General features: G+C 33.7%; 1 long non-coding RNA gene across 3 annotated transcripts in view; it reads left to right on the top strand.

Annotated features, from left to right (window-relative positions):
• The window catches only part of LOC107648937 (uncharacterized), a 32,496-nt gene extending 20,534 nt beyond the window's left edge, over positions 1 to 11,962 (top strand). For all 3 annotated transcript variants that reach the window (XR_008917663.1, XR_001628895.2, XR_008917662.1), the window contains exon 4: positions 9,853 to 11,962. This is a non-coding gene — a long non-coding RNA (uncharacterized LOC107648937). The remainder of the gene's footprint in view (positions 1 to 9,852) is intronic.
• The last annotated feature ends 945 nt before the right edge of the window (positions 11,963 to 12,907 follow it).

Consider the following 12,907-nt stretch of genomic DNA (forward strand, 5'->3'; position numbering starts at 1 on the left):
TGGACTTATTGTCTTGTCCTTATATTCATTAAGTCATACTTAATTTAACTGTTGCAAATAATTTTGCAATGGGGAAATTTTTGAAAATTGATAGAAAATGGAATAAGAAATTAATCTTCTATCTTGTTTGTCACATGACCACAGCTTCCCTCCCCACATTTTTCTTAATGTGTGTTCTTACCACAGGGCTAAGCTATCTTTTTCATCATAATATTTCATAGGCTTTGGATATTTTTTAAACAAACTCAGCTGTTGTGGCATTTAGGTTGGCTGCCATAGACTGTTTCATTTGGCCCTATCTATTCCTATATTGGAGAAAAAGAATATGCAAGTCTCCTGCTCATTATATAACTAAATCAGGAAGAAAGATAACATATATAATATATAAGGTTTCTGTGTAACACTTGATAAAGGGAAGAATCACTTTAGGCTTTGAGTAGCATTTGCTGCTCTTGCTCTATTACCTTTGTATATATCTCTCCTATTTTTCTCTTCTTCTTTTCATTCTCTTTTTTCTCCTCAGTCTATCTCTTTCTTCTCAAGTTCTTTCTCTCTTCCTCCCTCTTATGTAAGACCACACAAGATCCATTGGTGGATATAGCTCCTAGCAAATATCTGAACAATACTAATGTAGTATATTCTAAATGCAAAGTAGTTTTCAAGTGCTGAAGACTCTACAACTGAGTAGTAATCATCTTGCCTTGTGTGTAGGTAGAATAGGCAGAAGCCTAGATATTGTGCCTTTATGAGATTCTAGATCAGGTTTCTTCCTTTGAAAAATCTAGACTCATTCTTTTTTGTCTAAAATAATTATATGATTTACTCCTTTGGATTTTTACAATATGTACATGTTATGTAGAAATAATAAGGCATTTAACCATTCCTACCATAGCAATTTAAATTTTGAGTGTGTTTCTCAACAGAGATTTGGATAATGAGGGAGAGAAACACAGAAACAATGAGATTAGAGTGAGGGAAGAAAAGGGAGAGAACATTTGGCAATATCTGGTATGTTATGCCACTGAGGCAGTGGGGGTGGCTGGGATATTAAGCTATAGCTCTAATTACCTGATGTAAGGGAAGAGATGAATACAGAATGGTGAAGAAATGGGTTGTTTAGAAGAAATTTTGCTGGATTCACAATTTTGCCCTGAATTGAACCAGATCACTAGAGGAAAATGTAGCTGAGGTTAACATATATTGTTTAAGTTTCAAGGGACCTTTAACTAAAAACCAAAACCAAACATCTAGATTTGAGACACCGTAAGAATGGCATGATTGCTATTTGAGTATTAGAATACTTTTCATGTGGAAGATATTTCAGACATTATTTTCTTGAATACAGAGTGGAAAAACTGAAGCCATGAAAAGGGTAGATTTTCAACTCTTTATAAATAAGAACTTCCTAACTTTTAGAACTGCTAAACAGTGAGATGCTGTCCCTTGGTAAACAGTGTATTCCATATCACTTTGTAAGTTCAAGCAATAGAAGAATGACTATATGTCAGGACTGTTGTAGAATTAATTCATATTTTGATTACATGCACAATATGTGACCTCTGAAATCCCCTTTTACCTTTAGAAATTTATAATTGCATGATTTTCCTGAATAAATTGGTCTGTGTGCTTTTTGGCTAAACTACTAATAATTTTCTCAAAGGGAAAAAGATAAGTAAAAAAGCTTCTTACTTGGGTAATTCATATAGAGGACTGACTCCCTTGTCTCTCATCTTCACAAAACATAAAACACTTGAAAAAATATGAAGCCAAATCCTTCACTTGGCCCTTTTGATTTTCTACTTCATGGGAAAATTTCATGTTATTCATTTTTATTGTATTTATGCTTCAAGGTTTTTGGAAGCTTTGTTCTGACTCCACCAATAATGTTTTGCCTGAAGGGTGGTTTTAATGAACAATATGTTGAATATTTCTTAGCAGCTCATATTTTTATTGGGAGTTGGAGGCTATCATCTATCCTAAAACAATGTAAGTTGCAAACACAATGCAGTTTCAGTAGCAGGAGATGTATTTGCTGAAAACTGATTGAAATGGAGGGAAAGTATTTTCTACACTGACAAAGGAATTATCTGGGTGTAGAGAGATGAAGGGGAGGAGAATGTATATTTCAGCATGTACCACTGGGGAAAAATACACATATTTGTAGCAGCCTTTATTGGATATCCCAAGAACTAGAAATGTGTTTCAAATATTGGAAAGATTACTGGTCAAAAGGTTTAGATTCTCGTCCAGGATATACACTTAAGAGTTATACCTTAATATATGTGAATGTACATATAAACGTGGATATATTCATACCTATATGTGTATAGATCTATATCTATTGATATTTACCTGTGTGTATATGCAAAAACAAATAAATACAAGGTAGCTTGGGGATTGTAGGGACCATAAAATAGTTTCATTTAGAAAGGACACTTCAAATAAGTCATGAAAGAAACTAAGGACAAAATGTAAAGATGTTGAGGGAGCTCATTTCAGGCATGAAAGAAAGACACAAGGAAAAGAAATTAATCATAAAGTATGAGAACAGCAAATAAAGTATATATACTCCATACAGACAATATGAGGAAAAAATTACATAAGATATGTTAAGGACTACATACATATCAGCTAATATCATTATTTTCATATATAATAAAATAAAATTATTTGTATATGTTTGTATATATATATATATATATATATATCCTTTGAATAGAACAAACATTTGCTGAAAAGCTTTAACATTTTTGTTACAAACCTGTCATCAACATACTTAAGTGAATTTTTTTCATTATTTTCCTTGAGATTCACAATCTCGGGATAACTTTTGTTATTTTTCCTAGTTCAGTAAGCAAGGAAAGCTTCTAAGAAATCATGTACCTCTTTTATGCAGTTTTGATTTTAACAGAAATATTAATTAGAGATATTGGTTCGTATCTTTCTTACTCTATTTTACATCTCCCTGGACAGTTTTAGGAACATATTGATCTCATAGATGGTAGTTGGTAGTATGTTTTCCTTCTTTTTGCAAAAAGTTTATATAATATTGTGTTGAATGTTTGATAGAAATCCCTTATAAAAATATCTGGACTTTTTTGTTTCTGTTTTATTTACTTTGGGGATTCATTTGTCACTTCTTTGATTTCTTTTACTGAGATCAAATAGTTTAAAATTTTAATTTCTAACTTCTTCCTTGAAGAATTTTACATTCTTGTAAATATTCATCTCCCCACTGAGCTATCAGTTTTGTTGACTTATAATTTGGCAAAAGTTTCTACAAGTTCCTTAATTTTGACATTATCAATTTTTAATTCTCTTTTATATCCTTATAAATTCAGGCATTTTGCTTTTCCTATATATTTTCAATCAAATTTGTTAATTATATTTCTATTGTATTAGTCTTTTAAAAAGAGTTCAACTATGAAACAATAGTTTAATGCAGAAATATTTAATTATGTAATCCCAAAGTAAAGAAGAAGGATTTACTCTGGTCCAGTGGTTCTCAACCTTTTTAATGCCGTGACCCCACAATACAGTTCCTCATGTTGCAGTGACCCCAAACCAAAAATTATTTTGGTGGCTACTTCAAAACTGTAATTTTACTACAGTTATGATTCGGAATGTAAATACATGATATGCATTATGTATTCTCATTGATACAAATTGAGAGGTTGAGAACCGCTGTTCTAGTCTGACCTACGAGTGTTGTCTAGATTTCAAAAACTGTAATGTTCTGAAATATTATGAAGTAATGAAGGCTTGCCATGCATAGGGAGAACTTTGATTTTGTTGCTTGGAGAAAATTGAATTTCAAATAATAAAAAAGAGGTTAACAGATCTACCTGACCCTTTGAACCTTGTTCTATGTTGATTTGCATGACAATAAAGAGTATATGGGGAATGAAAATAATCTAATCACACTAGTTCTCCATGTGACAGTTTTGCTAAGTAGAATCCCTGGAAATTTTCTAAGGATGAAAAGAGATATCTGTCTTAAGACAGATTGTGAGAAGAATTTTGTAATCCTAATGCAGATTGGTTATAGAAAGCAGTGTCATAAAGACCAGCAACAGGAATAAAACTCTAAGGATACATGTTAACATGTCTGTGAGCTTATCTAGCTAGCTGACTGTAGGAAAGATAATTTCTGTACATATTAAAAGGTTCTGAGGCTGTAAATTTAAAGCTATCCAACTCCTATACATAAGCTTACAAGTAGTTGAAGAACAGCCAATGACAGTAGAGCCAGAACTGTAGTAGCAAAGATTCCTAACAGAGGGCAGAAGCTGAAGTGGAACTGTCCAATAGCACTGAAGCTGTCCAGCAATCAGAGTTTGTCATCAAGTATTTTTATTGTGTTTACTACTTGCCCATTACTATCCTAAGTTACTGGCATACCAAAGAAAAGCAAAATCAGAAAATCAGATTCTTTACCTTCAAGGAGCTTACATTCTAAGGCAAGGGGAAATGTGCTAATGATTATGTATGTACTAATGAGGATCAGAAATATCCAGAAAATAATAGGTTGACAGAGAGAACCCAGGATATCATGCTGAAAAGGAAAAAAAAAAAGATCTTAATTGAGAACATTAGTGGTTCTGTAGAACTGGAAATGTGAGTTACTCCAAATATACATATATTCTGGTCATGAGTTTCCTACATGTGTCTCATCATGGATATCCCCTGGTTTTGTCTGTACTCTGTAAATATCCCATACCACAATGCTAGGGGTGTGTGCTCTCCTATATATGAGGTGGATCATTCTTGCTATATGTTTTGTTATGTGATTTAATTTAAACATATATATTTTTTTTGCTTTCAACTGATGTGTCTTTTGGTAGAAGAAACACAAACATGGCTATCAGGAGTTCTTGTTATATGTATATGCTGAATCACCCCCAAAACATGTCTGGAACTTAGGTTGTAGACAGGAAGACCTGATTTCATATCTGGCATCAACTAAGTAATAGGTACAGGACCTTGAGTAAGTCACTTAATTCTTGTCTTTCTTATAAGGTGAGGGAGAATTAAGAATGGAGAGAAATAATAGCATCTACCTCCCAAGGTTTCTGTGAAGATCAAATGAGATCTCTGGAAAGTGCTTTGTAAATCTAAAAACATAACATAAATACTATCTGTTATTATTTATCATCATCATCATCATCATTATTATTTTTTATTATCATTATTTTAATATTTTTATTTAATATTTTTATTTTATTTTTATATTTATTATGTATATTATATATTATACATAATATATACATATATTATATTTATTATATAATTTATTTATTTAATATTATTTAATAATTATTATTATTATCATTATTACAGTTGACCCTCAACTTTTGTTGGGGTTATATTTCTAGATGATGGTATAAAAATAAAAACCAAATTTACATGAATGTTGATACATCAGACCTATGGGGAATTGGGAGATAGGTTCCTACAACCACTAAAAATAGTAATCTTTTGCTAGGAATTTCTGAAAACACACTTTTATGCGAGAAATTTTTTTAAAAAAATATTAATTATGATAATATATATTTTTATAACAGTAACTTTGAGATAACTGATTAAAGGAACTACATAAAATAAAATTGGTAACATGAAAAACATTTTTCTCACTAGTAATCCATATGAATGCTTGAAGTCATTAAAGTTGAATGCATGAATTTGGATGATCAATTATATCATTTTCTATCTTTGTATTCTCTTATGCCCCTTTACCAGGACCCTCAACAATAAACCATAGTTTCCAGAGTTGATGAATCTAATATACATTCTACCCTGAGAGGTACCATGCAATAGTAGAAATAGACGTGGCCTTGGCCTCAGGAAAACCTGGGTTTAGTTGTTTCCTCTGACACATACACAAGCTATTGGATTAGTTGTTTAATGTTTTGGCTCCTTAGGCAGTTATCTATGACTCTATGTTAAAAAGAAATTGCCAATCTCCATTGCCCGAGGAAGTCCTTTTATGGGTAGCTCTCTATATCAATAAAATCGAGGTCCAGTTAAAATACATAGCAAAATCCTTTGCCCTTATCAAATAACATTGGGATTATTGTGCTGAGTTCTAAATGCACCATTTTAGGAATGTCATTAATAAACTGACACATTTCCCAAAGAAGGTGGCCAGAATTTGAGAGGATTTCAAACCAAGTTAATTGAGAAGAGTAGTTGAATGAATTAGACATGTTTAGCCTTTTAGGAAGATCCAAAAGGAGGCATATGATAGTTCCCTTCAGGTTTTTGAGGAGATTTGTTTTAGAAGCTAGATTAGATTTGTTATAGTTGTCCTAAAAGGGTAGAACAAGAACCAATAGATATATAAGTAGAAAAAAAGTCATATACCTATCCATTGAATTAGAAATATCACAGTGAGTTTTTGAAAGAATGAATAAGACTGTATATACTAAGTACACACTATATGGCAGGCACTGTGTTTGTTGCTGTTGATACAATTATAAATATAAAAGTAAGAAACTCTGTGCCCTCAATGAGATTATATTCTAATATCAGAAAAATGTCAGAAGTGTTGGCTATAGAAGATAGTTTTAGTCTTTGAAATATCAGGATACTTCTGGAATGGGAAAAAAGGCAATCAGCTGAAACTCCTTTTCAAGAAGCAATGGTAATGTTGATTTGAATAGTTTCTGGAGTAAGAGATGGGGGGTGAAATCCAAAAATTGCAAGGGAGAAAACATGAATAGATCTGGGGCTGCCTAGCCATAATGAGATCTTGCCAAACTATAAAGTTCAGGCCCAGGGCTGGAGTCCCCAAACTCTTCTAGGACATGGTTTCTGCAGACCCAGCTGGAGGGTACAGCAATGGTAGAAGGTCAGAAAGCAATATATGTATGTACACTATATACAAATAGCTACATGTGTGCATTGTGTATATACATACATTTATACTATTATATATGCTATAAATGTATGCATATGTGTGTTTGCACATATACATATATGATTATGGAATGGATTTGAAGCTTCAATATACAGATAAAGACATGTATGCATATATATGTGCATACATTCATGTGTACTTCTGTGCACATACAAAGATGTACACACACAATATATATATGGGCATATATGTGTATATATGTACAGACACATACATTCTTATGGACTAGACCTTTTATTTCATTGGCATGCATTCATATATATACACAAACACATGCATACTTATAAATACATGTGTGTTTATACACACATTCATACATGCAGACATACATATATGCTTGTCGTTATTGCCTGGACCTTTGATGTCACTGGCATAAGGAATCCCTGAGTAAAAAAATCTTCCTTCCAATGTCAGTTGTCTTCTTATCTCCATTAATTATAGAGCTTTGCCTAGAGCACAAAGACATAAAGTGATTTGCTCAGGTTTACTCCACCAGTAAATGCCAGTGGTAGGACTTGATCGCAAGTTTGCCTGGCTTTTCAGCTGGTTCTGCCCAGGACATCACACTGACTTTCCATACATAGGTACAAACATACATATATACATACATACCCTCACATATGTGTGAGATGTGTGGAAAGGATTGAGGAAGGGGGAGAGAAAGAAGGACAGAGAGAGACAGCGACAGAGAATGTGACTTTCATATGAATTGTAAGACATGAAAAACATACTAGCAAAGGGAGTTATATGGAAGAATTATGGTTAGCTTTGGGAAATAGTGAGACACCACAGTTTAAGGTCTTCAGAGGGAGTCTCGCTAGTCCCTTCTCAGGGATGTTATAGAGGAAATTTCTGCTTAAGTGAAAGTTGGACTCAATAACCTCTTTTGTACCTTCTAATTCTAAAATCTAATGATCCTATAATCCAAACTAAGGTTGTCTGACTCCAAACTCCTGAGCTCTACTCTGCCCCCTACTTGTGGTAGTCATTTGATAATAATGAGGTATGAAATAGTTGGAGAAATCCACAGTAAAAGTTCAAGAGCCACAGTACTATTTCTAATGTTATATTTAGATGGTATAACCGATAGGCAGAATGAGAAAGAATTCAAAGCATTCTCAAAAGATTATCTCTTTTGAAGATATATGTGTGTAAGGGGAAAAAAATACTGCATTTAGAGAATGTGGCAAGTAGATTTGCACATAGAAACTGCTCCCAAACTGTGACATTTCAAGCTGAATTCTTTTTCATATTTCCACTGTGATGAAAGGCGCCTGCCTTTTGAAAGTCAAAATACTTTGTCATCATAGCCTAGGCTATGTGAAGCATTTTTGTTTTAAAGACTAAATTGGTGGCTCTGCCAATTTGCCTTTTGATGGGAAATATATATCTCACTACTTTGGAAAATAATTTCCAAGCAGACATACTTCCATTTGGCCTTTGTGATATTTGGTGGATATGATCACTGTGACTATTTTCCCTGAGTTTTCCCCTCATGAATAAGTATGTGTTCTGTATATGTATAATTATAGTTAAATTATTAGCTTTCTCCCACTTGGGTTTTTCTTTTTGTCCTTTAAGTTTTAGGGACTTTTGAGGTAACATTTTAGTAAAATGGTAGCCTATCATCTTCAGATTTCAGTGGAATTAAAATCATAACACTTTTAGGAGGATTGAATATACTTTTGAATAAGGAGAGTAAGTCCACATAGAGAAATCTGTTCAAGACCTCTCCTGATTTTAGCAACAGCACCAACCTATCAGATTTTCTCTTACATGGGCAATTAGTAGTTGTATGTGAATTCAGGAATGCCTGACATTATCACATTGTATGTACTAATGGGTTTATGATACAAGTGCTATATCTCTAACAATTGTAAAGAGTTATTAATCAATTACTCTCTTTTTTTCACCCAAAATAACTTGTGGCCTTGATAAAATTAAATAATATTCAACTTGGTTTATGTTGTTCTTGATTATAGCAAATTACCCACCAGTGATTTGGGGACACCTTTTTTTTAAACATTATTTTATTTGATCATTTCCAAACATTATTCATTGGAAACAAAGATCATTTTCTTTTCCTCCCCCCCCCCCCACCCATAGCCAATGCGCGATTCTACTGGGTATCACATGTGTCCTTGATTCGAACCCATTTCCATGTTGTTGGTATTTGCATTAGAGTGAACACCTTTTTGAAAGAAGTATTTAAACTTAGAATAGAATATCAAGTCACATTAGTACCAGAGATCCTATAGGAAAAGGTGTATTTGAATTTGACTAGTATGTTTAAGAGAAACCCTTTTTTCATCTCCAAAGTGCCAGTGGAATTTGATTGAATTATAATTTATTGTTCATCTGTAATTCATGATCTTGTCCAAATTAGAGTATTAAACTTTTAGTTGTAGTTGAGATCTTAAAGCCCATTTTATATTATTTGGAAGAAAGGAACACTTGCGCTATCACCAGCATGGTACATTGCAACAGTTACTGGGACATGTGGTAGCTCTATTCCATCTCACTACTCTCTTTGCTCTGACTAATTCCTGAATACTTGGATACTGAAAGAAATCACCCATAGTGACTTCATTCAACAAGACTTTTTGAATCTTGTCATAGAACCCTTGAATTATTCTGCTTTGAGTGACAAATCTAATATGAACTAAATAAGATAATGAGAGTAATGGAAGAATTATTGGACTCACATTCAGAAAACATCTGTTAAATATTGGTACTAATAACTAATTCCAAATGCAAGCACCAAGTATATCACTTCAAATCTATAAGTTTTCTTATTTGCAACATGGTTGAAAATTTTGCATCATCAACCTCACAGGGTTGCTATGGGTAAAATAATGTGTAAACATTAAAGTTATATAAAGTTGTGAATCTCTATTCCCTTCTCTCTCTCTCTCCTCTTTGTATCTCCTTAGCGGAAACATCAGGAAAAGTATAAATAAGGGAGACAATGGTCACCAACCAACCAATCAACATTTGCAGTGGAGATCTACTACAAAGACCAAGTTGAATGGGGATTCCTTCTAGGTGGTGAAATCCTTCAGATGCTCTTGTTCATGTAGAAAATGGTAACTGCATGAAATCATAAAAAATAACATTTTCTTGGAAGAGATCGATAATAAATGAAAAGCTTGACCTAATTATCTACACAAGAAAAACCAAATGAATGAATGATGTCAGCTGTCCAGATTATGATATGACTTCAATTGCATAATAATTAAAGGGATTGTAGAAGATTGAAGAGGTACAGGGGATAAGGAAGGTTTTGTAACATGGAATGGAGGAGTTGAAGGAATGGAGGAGTTGAAGGGATAGAGGGAATATGGATGCTGGTGAGGTAAAATGAAAAAGATATCCCTTTTTGAGAGGCTGTCTGTGAAACCTGGGGTTCCTGAGAGATGAGGCAATTATGATAGCCTGAGAAGATGTCTTCTCTATTGATTGATGTTGAAGATATCTCAGAGAAGGTAAGTTAAGCACTGACCCTCCTGCGGGACAAGGCACCCCCCCCCCACCAAGGTCACCTGGCAGGGGTCTGATAAAGACCGTTTATGCAGAACTATTGTCCATAGGTCCTGCTCCCTCTATGTTTCCCTGAAATGATAACCCTCTTATCTGACTGCAGGTTATTTAACTCAAGATGAATTTAATAATAAGTTTGGATCAGGAAGATATCAGGGTAGAGGGAAGAGGGGTTCCCTATACTTTTTCCCAAATTGGGCTTGAGTGTCTGTCAGTTTTTGAGCTGAGGCCAGGTCTTGCAGGATGGTGGAGGGTTTCTTTTATTCCTTTCTATGCTAATCTATGCTAGCTTTCTTAAATTCAAAGTCTTTAGCAGTAGACAGCAAGAGGAAGAAAGGTTCTGACTTTCAGAGCTGGTTGGCTGTGTCTTTTTGGGGTGATGCCCCTAAAGACTGGTCTTACAGTTAAAACCTCTCTCCTTAAATGCTTTTGTTCAATGACACGATTTCAGAAATCCAGGTAGAGCACAGAGTTGGGAAAAATCCAGGAATAGAGATACTTCTATCCAGGGACAGGGAAAGAGCTCCTACCAGTCCAAGGGCCAGGACAGAGAGAATAACCACTCAAGAGCAACTGTCACTCTCCCTGTCACCCCTTCTCCCACCAACTGTCATCATTTTCAATACCTTCACTACAACATTTCAACTGCTGTTGGTTCCACCTCAGTGGCAGAAAGGCCCAAAACTTTATTCAGTTTTCCTTTCCACAATCGGCAATGTATAGACTTTCTTATCTGAGATAGTCCAAATGACTCTTTAGTTGAACCTAGAATTAACAGGAGGAAGATGAAGAGCTATCCTGACTTTAGAAAATTATCATACTTCTTCAATGACCCCCAAATTTTCTCAGGATCAATGGTTTGTCTTTTTTAAGACCATTCTTCTGCCAGTCTTTTTCATATGGTTTCTAGATATGGAATACAACAGTCTTTGAAGAAGGCCAGGCAGAAAAGAATGAAAGAAATGCACTGTGAATGAGAACAAATTATTACAAAACAAATAAAATATTTTCAAGAAGAAAATACTAGGGAAATATATAATGAAAATGACATATATAGAATATACATATATATATGTATATATATATATAGTGAGAGAGAGAATATATATAGAATAATACACAATCAAATAGCTTAAATGACCAACTGGTATCTTCAGGATGTTAAGAGCAATCAAGGAAAAGCTCTGGAACATTCAATATACTACCTAGGTCTAATTCATGGAAGGTAGGAAGCAATGAATAAGCATAATTCAGGATGAGCAACTATGGATGCATAGTCATCTATGTATAAATGGAGATTTTGAACCCTAGACTTCAATCCCCGGAAGTCCTTGGTATTTCCCAGAATTCCCTATAATCTCCTGAGTCTCCATGTTGGCAAGATCACTTCATTTGTATTTAACTGGCAGCAACGCCTACCACACGTTCTTTCTTTGAAATGATGCAGTAAGTGTAGTGGTAAGCTAAGTGTGGGGATTTTAAATGGGCTAATCAGCCATGAGCACGTGGTTTTTATTTTGTATTCTCTTTATTCCTTGATTTCTAATGATCCTTAATAAACCTCATATAATATAATATTTTTATTATTAAAGATATAATTTAATGTTTACATCTATATCATTAGAGCAAACACTGACATCCATAAGATTAACAATTCCTTTGGGTATTTGGCATACCCAACATGTTGTATGACACACTACATGACAAAAGACACTTAATGTCTCTAGGTTTGAATTTTTTTTTTACTTTATGGACTGATAATGTAAATGCCCACCTTCTTACAATGTGATGCATTGTCCAAAAGGCAAACTGGAAGGATTTTAAGAATACAAAATGAAGGAGAAAGAGAGGAGAGGCCTGGGAAGAAAACAGGATTTTTAATCATCTCAAAGTTCATTTCTCTTCTCCACATTCCTGAACTTGGCCACCTTGCTAGTACTCACAATTATTACACTATTATATTCATTTTTTTATGTTATATGTCTAGATAGGAACTAAATATAGAGTATTAATTTGGCATATTAGCCTTCATTTGGCATAAAAGAACTGTAAATATTTTAATTATATTTTCCTTAGCATGATATAAGTGAATAAGGTTGCTTTAAAACAGAAATAAAATGCTTCCAAAGTTTCTTATGATACACATCTCTATAATTTCTGCTAAATAACAAAATATTCTTGAGATAACTGGACAATTACACTGTCACATTCATCTCTCCCTTCCTCGAAATTGAATTAAAGGCTCCATAAATCTACCTTTGTTCTTGGTTTGCTGATTCTGCAAAGCTGTTTGTAAACAAATTGGCATAGCTTGAAAAAACATCCTTATTGAACAAAGGTAATATATTTTTTATGTATTGACTTCTGTGTGATTCAATTTGCACTAAGTATCCAAGTAACCTTTATAAACTGCCCTGTGAACTTAAAAGCAAGTTTGCATTTTGTGGT

This window comes from Monodelphis domestica, chromosome 3, assembly GCF_027887165.1.
Source record: "Monodelphis domestica isolate mMonDom1 chromosome 3, mMonDom1.pri, whole genome shotgun sequence".
NCBI lineage: Eukaryota > Metazoa > Chordata > Mammalia > Didelphimorphia > Didelphidae > Monodelphis > Monodelphis domestica.